This window comes from Mercurialis annua, linkage group LG3 (genome assembly GCF_937616625.2).
Source record: "Mercurialis annua linkage group LG3, ddMerAnnu1.2, whole genome shotgun sequence".
In the NCBI taxonomy this organism is placed as follows: domain Eukaryota; kingdom Viridiplantae; phylum Streptophyta; class Magnoliopsida; order Malpighiales; family Euphorbiaceae; genus Mercurialis; species Mercurialis annua.
In genome coordinates this window covers 39,220,786-39,229,619 of record NC_065572.1, presented here as the reverse complement: position 1 = coordinate 39,229,619, position 8,834 = coordinate 39,220,786, and the positions used below count along the sequence as shown (strand labels likewise).

At 43.0% G+C, this 8,834-nt stretch overlaps 1 non-coding gene across 1 annotated transcript; it reads right to left on the bottom strand.

Moving 5' to 3' along the window:
* Positions 1-2,214: 2,214 nt before the first annotated feature.
* Positions 2,215-2,322, bottom strand: LOC126675985 (small nucleolar RNA R71). Its single transcript, XR_007640164.1, has one exon. It is a non-coding gene; the product is annotated as a small nucleolar RNA R71 (small nucleolar RNA).
* Between the last annotated feature and the right edge of the window lie 6,512 nt (positions 2,323-8,834).

Sequence of the window (8,834 nt, the reverse complement as noted above, 5' to 3'; positions counted from 1 at the left end):
ACAAAAGCGATGCGGAAGCTCATTTGCAAATCTGAAAAGCTGACCCCTGGGCAGTAATTGACCAATTTGGACTAGCTATAGGCCTTAAATGAACTCGTGATCTTCATGAAAGTTAAAGTATACGTCCTAAGCTTTCCAACGGTTCAAGAATCGACTCAATCAGACATTTTTACACCGAGTTACGAAGGTTTTACGATCGCGATCCGGAGCAGAAAATGGCAGCTCGAATCGGGCTCCTCATTTAGCCCAAGGAGCTCTATTCGAGCTTGGGCTTGCCGGAATGGGGAAATCTTATTTCAAGATGCAACAAGGCTTTATTAATTTGCTATTTTGGGCCCAACACATGTGTAAATGAATGTTTGTCTTTTTCCTTCTTTTGTAAGTACTATATAAGGAGTCTTATCTCTATTTTAGGTATAGAGGATTTCCCTAGACTGTATTCTATGATTGTACTTTTAAGTCCTCTCCCAATTTTAGAAATCCCTAAGTTTAGTCCTTTTCTTCTTCAATAGAATTTCCAGATTTTTATATTTCCTCCATTGTTGGAGCTTAATGCAAGTTTTATTTGCTTTATGAGAACAAGATCTTCATTGTTATTACAAGCTACTTATTGTGAATCTTCATTATCTTTATGATTGTTTGTTCTACTTATTTAATCAAGGTAATTCTTCTTACTTTAATGTTCTACTTTTCTTATTCCCTAATTGTTTGTGTTAATCTAAATATGAGTAGCTAAAACTCCCTTGTTAGGGGGTTTGTATGATAACTTAGGGGTTTGATTGATTGGTTGGTTCTTAGTGTTGTATGCTTATGTTTCTTCCCTATTACTCATTGCTTGATTAGTATTAACTACCTTAATTAATGATTATAGTTTGATTGATACACCGAGAGGTGGTTGATTAGATCGACTTTTAGGTTAGAAAACCTAGAATTGAGAGCACCACGAGAGTGGGCTTGAACCTAGGTGACCTTGGAGCGGATTGATTAATCGTTTGATAATGGTTTAGTTTGCCTTGTAACACGAGAGTGAGCTTGGTATGATTTATTGATTAGATAGCGATTTTGGCGTTCCTTGAGGCTCGAGAGAGCGGGAATGACGTTTTAGGCCTCGCTCGGTCCTTAATAGCTTACACTTTGACCAATCATGATTGCATAACCTAGGTTGGATTACTAACTCCTTGACTTTCCCCTTTTATTGAATTAGATTCTTGTTATTTAATTCTCCTTACTTCTTAATTGCAAGTTCACGTTTAGTTTATTTCTAAAGTAGTAATCGGATACTTGAAACTTCAACTATTTGTGCTTCGCTAAACGAATTGAATCATAACTAAAATTCATTCTCATCAATTGCTCCTAATTCACTCCTTGTGGGTACGATCTCGTATTTACCGAGTATTATGAGTTGGGTTTTTACTCAACAAGTTTTTGGCCCCGTTGCCGGGGAGTGACGAGTGTTTATTGATTGATTGAAATTAGTTATTGTTCGGTCGAGTTAGCTCTATTTTCTGTTTTTATCACTTTTGTTGTTTTTGCTTCTTTCCGGATTTACGCGTGGTGTGTTTGTTGTTGTTTGTGTAGGAGATCGACTATAGTGTATGCACAATACACGAAGGGCCAATCTTCCGCTAGAACCGTTTCAAGACAACCTCAGGAGATTTGAAAGAAGTGTGAGAAGGGAGAATCGTATACCCGTTATCATGGAACATGGGGATGATAACTATGAGGAGGAGCATTATCACCCTCAAGACGATGGAGTGAGGCAACATCCGCCTCCTCCACTCGATGAGAGAAATCGACAAGAGCAACAAGGGGACAATCACCCTCAAGTTCAAGGCCATCAAGCACAAAGACAAACTTTGGGGGATTTCTTCCTCCCGGATGTGGATAATGCTACCTATGGGTGCTTTGCAAGACCGGTCACCGCGGCTACTTTTGAGATCAAGCCTAGCACGATTCAACTCCTAGAGAATCGGTGCCAATTCTTTGGGTTACCAAGTGAGGATCCGAATGAACACATAGCCAAGTTCTTGGGAGTGTTGGACACATTCAAGCTCCATAATGTCACCTCCGATCAAATCAAGCTTCGGATGTTTCCGTTCACTAAGAGATAAGGCTAGCTTGTGGCTTCGATCACTACCTAATGCATCAATCCACAATTGGCGGGATCTTGCTCAAGCTTTCCTTCACAAGTACTTTCCGATGGGGAGAACCGCAAAGTTGACAAAGGACATCATTGATTATTACCAATATGAGGGGGAATCTCTCTATGAAACTTGGGAGAGGTTCAAGGATCTCCAAAGGCACGTACCTCATCATCGACTTGTTAGGGAGCATGTGCTTCAAATAAACTATAATGGTTTGGGTGAGATCACAAGATCTACCATTGATTCGGCCGCGGGAGGTTCTTTGATGCAAAAGACGCTTGATGAGGCTAATGAGTTGATTGAAAAATTAGCTATGGTGAGTAGCACTTGGTCCTCGGAAAGGAGAAGACCACCGGCTCAAAAGGCATTAATGACGCTTGATCAATCCAAGGAGTTTGAAGCAATGAAAGCTATGAATGCCTCTTTGCAAAGTCAAGTTGATGCCTTGAAGAAGCAAGTGGCTCCACGGAATGCTCCGGTTGCGTATGTCCAAGTAGGTTGTGAGCATTGTGGAGATTTCAATCATGGAAGTAATGAGTGCTATGCCACGGGTCAAACTTGGAGCGAACAAGTGAATTATGTGGGAGGTCAACGCCAAGGGAATGATCCTTACTCGAATACCTATAATCCGGGGTGGAGAAACCATCCTAACTTCGGATGGAGGAATCAAGAGGGCCAAGGCAATGTGCAAGAAAATCAACAAGCGGGTCCTAGTTTCCAAGGAGGAAATAGGCCCCAACAACAAGGTCCTTATCAAGGCCCTTATCATAACCATCAAGGGCAAGGAAACAACTATGGTGGTAGACCTCAACACCCTCCGGGATTCCAACCACAAAAGAATACGGATGAGGGAAATGTGCTTTCCAAGGTACTAGCGAAGTTAGAGAAAATGGAGCAAAGGGAGAAGAATCAAGCTTCTACTATCCATCATTTGGAAACTCAAATTTCTCAAATGGCGATTTCACTTCAAGGAAGACCTCAAGGAGGGTTGCCATCCACTACGGAAAACAACCCTAGAGAGCAAGTTAAGGCGGTAGAGCTCCAAAGCGGGAGAAACCTTGAGAAAGCCAATGGGAAGAAGCTTGTTGTTGAGGAGGATGAGCCTCAAGTGATTGTTGATTTAGCAAGCTCAAGCCAAGAACTACCAACGGAATGTGAGGAAGTGGTTATCGAGGTTGAAGAGCCCTATGTGAGGCCACCACCGCCGCCACCGTTTGTACCACCGGTTCCATTCCCAAGCCGGTTAAGGAAAGCTCAAGGGAACGAAAAATTTCACAAGTTCCTTGAGATTTTCAAGAAATTGCAAATCAATCTAAGCTTGGCGGATGCACTTCGGGAGATGCCCCAATATGCAAAATTCTTGAAAGACATAATTATGAACAAGCGTAGTTGGGAGCAAGGTGGGACAATACCGCTCACCGAGCATTGTAGTTCCATAATCCAAAGCAACACTCCGATAAAGCTTAAAGATCCAGGGAGTTTTTCTATACCTTGCACCATAGGAAATATGAATGCTATAAATTGCTTATGTGATCTTGGAGCGAGTATTAATTTGATGCCATTGTTTCTTTATAGGTCTTTGTTTGGTGATCAACCGGTAAAGCACACCTCGATGGTATTGCAACTTGCCGATCACTCTCTCAAAAAGCCGTATGGGATAGTGGAAGACGTACTCGTTAAAGTGATAAATTCATCTTTCCGGTGGATTTTGTGATCTTAGACTATGCGGTAGATAAAGAATGTCCTATGATTCTTGGTCGCCCTTTTATGAACACCGGGCGTGCTCTCATTGATGTTCATGCTGGCAAGCTCACCTTGAGGATTGATGAGGAAAGTGTGGAGTTTGATATGAAGAGAGTGATGCGGAATGCCATCGAGGAGGAGGATTGCATGAGAATTGATGTGATTGATGAGATTGTGGAAGAGCAACTCCGAGAGAATGTGCAATTGTTGAACGAAGCAAAGAGGGTAGAAATTTATCCTCAACAAATATCTCAAGTTTTGTTTCATTCCGAGTCGGGGGATGATGAATATACTAGAGAGGATGAACCGAAGCCGGAAAGTTTAAACAAGAGCAATGGTGTGACTCCACCATCTTCGGAGTTGCCCCCGAAGGTTGAAATGAAGTCGCTTCCGCCGCACCTCCGGTATACTTTTATTGGGGAGAATGAGACCTTGCCGATAATCATCTCAAACAAGCTCTCTAAGGATCAAGAAAGGAAGGTTGTGCAAGTAGTGAAAGAGCACATGTTAGCAATGGGTTGGCAAATCTCCGACATTCGAGGAATAAGTCCTCAAATTGTGATGCATAAGATCAATCTCGAAGACGAGTCAAAGAAGTCGGCTCAAAGGCAACGAAGATTAAATCCGAATATGAAGGAGGTAGTGCACAAAGAGATCGTCAAGCTCCTCGACGCCAGAATAATCTATCCGATTTCGGATAGTGAGTGGGTTAGTCCCATTCAATGTGTTCCTAAAAAGGGCGGTATGACAATGGTGGAGAGTGAAAAAGGAGAGCAAATCTCCACAAGGACGGTAACCGGTTGGCGAGTATGCATCGATTATCGGAAGCTCAATGAGGTAACCCGAAAAGATAATTTTCCGCTACCATTTATCGATCAAATGTTAGAAAGGGTAGCGGGACACAAGTTTTATTGTTTCCTCGATGGGTATTCCGGGTACAATCAAATATTAATCCTCCCGGAAGATCAAGAGAAGACGACCTTCACATGCCCCTACGGTACCTTTGCATACCGGCGAATTCCCTTCGGACTATGCAACGCACCCGCCACATTTCAAAGATGTATGACCTCAATCTTCAACGATATGATTGAAGATATTATGGAGGTGTTCATGGATGACTTCTCCGTGTTTGGCGATTCGTTCGATGGTTGTTTAGCGAATCTAAGGCGGGTTTTAGCACGATGTGTGGAGACAAATTTAGTGCTAAATTGGGAAAAGTGCCACTTCATGGTGGATGAAGGCATTGTACTCGGGCATAGGATATCGGAGGCGGGAATTGAAGTGGATAGGGCAAAAACGGCGGTTATTGAAAAATTAGTCGCTCCGACTACGGTCAAAGGAGTTCGGGCATTTTTGGGCCACGCGGGTTTTTACCGGCGATTCATTAAGGATTTTTCGTCGATTGCTCGACCTTTGACAAGTTTGCTAGTAAAAGATGCGTCGTTTGACTTCACAAGGAATTGTCAAGATGCTTTTGAGAAGCTAAAGTTGGCACTTGTGACCGCTCCCATTATCTCATCTCCGGATTGGAGTTTGCCTTTTGAGCTAATGTGTGATGCTAGTGACCAAGCATTGGGTTGCGTGTTGGGGCAAAGAAAGGACAAGCGGGTGCATGTGATCTACTACGCTAGTAGAACTATGGCGGGAGCACAACTCAACTATACCACTACCGAAAAGGAGATGTTGGCGGTTGTCTTTGCTCTCGAAAAGTTTAGACAATATTTGCTTGGGTCGAAATGCATCATATACACCGATCATGCCGCTTTACGGTATATATTCACTAAGCAAGATGCAAAGCCAAGGCTCATTCGGTGGATTCTTCTCATGCAAGAGTTCGATGTAGAAATCCGAGACAAGAAAGGTACGGAGAATGTGGTGGCGGATCACCTTTCGAGATTCGATAATCCGGAACCAATTCCTATTGGTGTGGAGATTAATGAGCGGTTTCCAGACAAAACGCTGATGATGATTCGGGAAGTGGAGACACCATGGTATGCCGATTTTGCAAATTACCTCTCATCGGGAGTCATGCCTCCGGACTTGACATCCCACAAAAGAAAGAAGTTCTTATCCGATGTTAAAAGGTACTTGTGGGATGAACCTTTCTTGTTTAAAATATGTGGTGATGGAATGTTGAGACAATGTGTGTCCTTGGGGGAAATGATGCCCATTTTGAGTTCATGTCATGAGACCGGACATTATGGTTCGGCTAGAACCGCCGCTAGAGTTCTTGAGAGCGGGTTCTTTTGGCCAACTTTATTTCGTGATGCCAAAGAGTTTGTTGACCATTGTGATCGGTGCCAACGTGTAGGCAACATCTCAAAAAGAGACGAGATGCCTTTGACTTCGGTTCAAGAAGTGGAAATATTTGATGTATGGGTATAGATTTCATGGGGCCTTTTCCGGTTTCATTCAAAAACCAATACATTTTGGTATGTGTGGATTATGTTTTGAAATGGGTAGAAGCGGAGGCTTTGCCCACTAATGATGCTAAAGTGGTGTTGAGTTTTCTTAAGCGGCTAGTGAATCAGTTTGGAACTCCTAGAGTGGTTATTAGTGACGGTGGTTCGCATTTTTGCAATCGGCAATTTCAAGCTCTTATGAGGAAGTACAATGTGCATTACCGGGTCGCCACACCTTATCACCACCAAACGAGTGGCCAAGTTGAGGTTTCGAACCGTGAATTGAAAAGAATTCTCGAGAAGACGGTGAATGGATCCCGGAAAGATTGGTCTTTGAAATTGGATGATGCATTGTGGGCGTATAGGACGGCCTACAAAACTCCACTTGGGATGTCTCCATTCCGTATTGTTTATGGGAAGGCGTTTCATCTTCCTCTAGAGCTTGAGCATAGAGCGTATTGGGCTATTAAAAAGTTGAACTTTGACTTTAAGAAGGCGGGGGAAAAGAGATTGCTTCAATTGAATGAGTTAGATGAATTCTGATTTATGGCATATGAGAATGCTAAGCTCTATAAGGAGAAAACGAAGCGATGGCATGATGCTCACATCTCCCCAAAGGTCTTAGAGGTTGGTTCGTTTGTACTTCTTTACAATTCACGCTTGCGGTTGTTTCCGAGAAAATTGAAATCTCGTTGGAGTGGCCCATTCAAAATCCGGAATGTGGCGAATCACGGTGCGGTGGAATTGGAGAATTCTAAGGGTGAAACTTTCAAGGTTAATGGCCACCGGTGCAAACCGTATTTTGGACCCTTGACAAATCGGGTGGAAGATGAGATATCTTTCACAACTCCTACATGAGTCCACCGTGAGACGGTCGAGCTTTCGACATTAAACAAGCGCACTTGGGAGGCCGGTGTGTTTGATTTTGGGTGTGTAGGTATGAAGGCGACGAGAAATTTTTATTTTGTCTCCCCTAATTCTAAGGGAGCTCGAATCGAGCTCCCCCTGAAATTGGAGAGCTCGATTCGAGCTTCCCTTGAGAAAGGGAAGCTCGATTCGAGCTTGGTAATCTGGGTGACTAGATTACCAAGCTCGAATCGAGCTTGGTAGGAAAGAGGTGAGCTCGATTCGAGCTCACCTCATTAAAAAGGGGGAGCAATTTTTTTTTAAAAATGTTTCTATTGGTGGGGTTTTACAAGTCATGGATTGATGAGGTGGAGGCATCTTGGCCTTCCAAAGAGAAAAACAAGTCACAAAGATTAATGACATGGCAAGATCTCCACCCCTCTTCTTCTATTTTTCAAATCTTACCACAAAAAGAACTCCAACACTTCATCTTCTCCAAATTCTTTTCCCCATTTATCAAAAACTCCATAGCCAAGACCTCCATTCTCTTTCTTCTAGCAAAAATTCTCCAAGCTCTATCTCCACCATTTTTAAGCCAAACTCAAAACTAAATACACTTTCAAACACCCTTTTCCTTCCTCTACAATGTCTCGGAATACAAGAGCAAGCCGAGCCTCCAAGAAAAAATCCATACCTCCTAGTGAGCAAGAATTTCAAGAGGAGCTACCACCACAACCTATCCGTTCTTCAAAGAAGACAACTACCTTCAGGGCTCTCTCACGGAAATACAAGGCACCCTTCGAAATCCGCTCGGTTAGTGAGGGTGAACGCTACGAGAAGCTTAAGAAATGGGGTATCACCGATGCTTATGCCATTTGTTGGGACACTATGAAGATGTTGAGAGTTGATGAAGCGGTAGAAGAACGTCTTCACTTCCTTTACCTTGATAAAGTAACTAAGATACCACATGATCAATGTGAGGAACTCACATTTGAATTCTTCACCACTCTTGCGTCATCCGACAACACTTCTATTACATTTCGGTTAGATGGTAAGCAGCGGGAATATTCCATGGAAAGTTTGATCCAAGACCTTGAATTGAATGAGTTCGGATTTAAAGAGTTGTCGGGTTTAGACGATATGGAGGCAAACGTGATATGGAATAAAGCATCGGGGAAGCCGAGTTACAACTCACACATCGCCAAGTTGAAAGAGGTTCGGGATTTTGTCACCATAATCTTGCTTAAGTGGTATGGCCACACTTTCCATGGTCGCCATGAGCATAACAAAGTATCGAAGTCGGATTTGTTCCTTTTGCATGCTTTAGATCACCAAATGGAAAAAGAATTGCAATTGAGTATGGGGTATCGTTTGATGGCATTGCTCCGGGAGACTCCGAAAGTTCCAAAGAAGCAAGGATTCGAATGGCTAGTGTTGTTCTTGGCAAGACAAGACCCGGATTTTGATGAAAGAAAGTATCGGATTCAATCACCACGAATGATTGATATGGATCATTTGGGTATAGGAGGATATGTGAGGAAAGAAAGAATAGTGGGGAAATACTTACACGATAATTGGGTGGAAGGACATCCCGGCGAACCAATTCCGCCTAGGTTGCGCGCATCACCAAGACAAGAAGTAGAGCCGAGGCGAGCTAAAGAGCAGGTGCGACGGAAAGACAAACATGCGGCCGGAACAA